General features: G+C 47.0%; 1 pseudogene; it reads right to left on the bottom strand.

The window, feature by feature from the left end:
* Positions 1-1,243: 1,243 nt before the first annotated feature.
* LOC147975375 (uncharacterized) lies at positions 1,244-2,025 on the bottom strand (annotated as a pseudogene).
* Positions 2,026-2,610: the final 585 nt, after the last annotated feature.

The raw sequence follows: 2,610 nt of genomic DNA, 5'->3' as shown, positions 1-2,610 counted from the left end.
ATAGCAAGTAACACCTAGGCGATAGGTAAAATCCTTGTCCCTTGCATGAAAATTCTTGATTGGGCGCGGAACATTGGTTGTGGGTCGGTTTGCCCCAATCTTCTGAGGGTCAGTCTTGTGCCGGTTGTTGCGAGCATGAGTAACCTGGTCCCTTTTCCGCTTGCGAAATTCCTCCAAGCTGTGACGCTCATTTTCCAATGTAATGGCCTAGTCCACAAGCGTTTTGAAGTCTGGAAAGGTGTGTACGACTAGCTGGCATTTAAGTGCTGGTGCCAGACCATCCAGAAACTTCTCCATCTTTTTGTTCTCCGTCATATGTTCTTCATTGGCATAACGAGATAATAGGGTAAACTGACTATTGTAGTCAGTCACTGTCATGCTTCTCTGCTTGAGGTCATCAAATTCCCTTTTCTTGATCTTCATAATGCTTCTGGGAATGCATGCCCCATGAAATCCTTCTTTAAAATTTTCCCAGGTGATATTGTTTTCATTGGGGTGCATGTGCAGGAAATTCGCCCACCATGACGTGGCTGCTCCCGTGAGATATTGAGGTGCATAAAGTACCTTCTCACGGTCTGAACACTGAGAAATAATCAACTTCCTCTCAATGTCTCGAAGCCAATCATCGGCCTCAAGAGGTTTATTAGTGTGAGAGAACGTTGGGGGACGCGTCTTCTGTAATTCAGACAATTTAGAGTGCTGCTGATATGGCTCACGATGATTCCCATATTGATAGCATGGTTCATCATTTCCTGATGCTGCTGCTGGCTTTGCTCATAAAGGCGGCATACTTGAGAAAATGTTGTTTCACTGCCTTGCTGACTTGACTGTCCCTGTGTGAAATTGTTGCTAGTCTGGGCACCATAATTTTCTTCCGGCGGGTTTGGCATGGAACGCGTCCAGGGACGAGGCATTTTTCACTCTGGGGTAATTTTGCAAACTCATGAGAAAATTGAGTCATAAAAATAAATAATTTTGTAAAGGCGGAAATTTTAAGAACTCAGATTTTTCAAGATAAAACTCGATTGCGCATGGAGAAGGACCGCTTAGTACATATCTTACACGCAAGTCGTAGTTATACAATACATCACTCAGGATGTGCGTACTCATTCCTGACATCTTATTTAGGCTAGTGCACTTCTCCGAGATCCTACATGATGCGCACACAAACTACTACTCACCAAACCTATGTACATATAAACATATCATACAAGCTGACACATCACACTACTGCTAGGCGTGCTCAGTCGGAGATGGTGAAGACCTCCTTTGGCCTACCGAGGGTAAGACCCAGTGGTGCTGGAGACTCAACCTCTTCCTCAATGATAGGCTCCAGGCGCGAAGTACTGGGTTGTGGAGCTGGCACGGGTGTGGCAGGTGGTGCGGCTCGGACTGGAGTGGGAGCAATGACCTGGTCAAACTCCTCAGTGGTATGCAGGCGGCGAGCGGTGGCTAAGATGGCTGGTGTATAGGATGCTGAGGACGAGATGAACGTCAGTGGTGGTGCCATGTGGAGGAGCTCCCTCCTGTTGGCGGAGCAACCATGGATGGAATCCATACGAGCAGCTACGAGGTCGTCCACGAGGTTGTCGAAAGCTTCCTCAAGTGCCTTGAGGTACTCAACAAGCATCTCAATAGCCTCATCTCTTTCTCCCCTGGCGCAAGTGAATGCATAGTGGCAAGTGTATGGCACGTGGCAGGGAAGGTAGCGGTAGCGATGAGTCTTCATTGAAGGAAGAACATCCCGGAGGCGGGCGATGGCCTCACGGGCAGCCATCTGCATGGCATGCCTCTCCGTAGGCATGGCCCTCCCGACAAATCGGAAGCGGCGGAACTCGGCGTGTCCTCCTTGAACTGAACTGCGGCCTGGTACATGGACAAACTGTCGCTGAGCTTGTGCCGGTAGAGTTTGAACTCCGGACGGACTGATGGCCCGATCGTGATCTTGGTGATGGAGATGAGGAGCTTGATAAACCCCTCAGGAACATTGGCGAACACATGTGACTCACAAACGTTGCCCGCCATCTACAAAAGTAGACAAAATCCCGAATAGTCAAATCATAAATTTATGATGACCAATAGAAAATTGCTACAATATGCAGAATAATAAAATAAGCTAATAACCGATTAGCGATCGCACCTAGTGGCTTCCTACAGTCAGCCTGGCTCTGATACCAAGTTTGTCAGGACCGCCTTTCAAATAAAACATTTATTGAAAAGCCGACCTTTGTGTTGACCAGTATAGAAGAATTCTTCTTACTGGCAGACAAAACCTTGATACAGAAATCCAGCAGAACTAAATATTATACATGGTTGAGCTGAGGATGCTCAACAATTTATTACAAGCACACCTATATTATACATAAACGTGGATATGACACAAGGGTATGGTGACATAACTACTAACTCGAAATAAAGGTGTTGGTGGATATGTCACAGTGAGGGAGTGACATGTCTCTGAAAGCTTTACAGCTCATCAAGCGTCGGAGTGAGGCTTGATGATTTTTATTCGGGTGGGGGAAGCGTGTATAATACAAGTGAACAACTCCAGGGTCGCACATGACTGACTGGGACTCCTCTAGGCGTCGGACTCGCTATCGAACTCTTCAT

The sequence above is a fragment of the Triticum urartu genome, chromosome 4A (genome assembly GCF_056163025.1).
Source record: "Triticum urartu cultivar PI428250 chromosome 4A, HENAU_Tu73, whole genome shotgun sequence".
NCBI lineage: Eukaryota > Viridiplantae > Streptophyta > Magnoliopsida > Poales > Poaceae > Triticum > Triticum urartu.
This window is presented reverse-complemented; position numbering and strand designations above follow the sequence as displayed.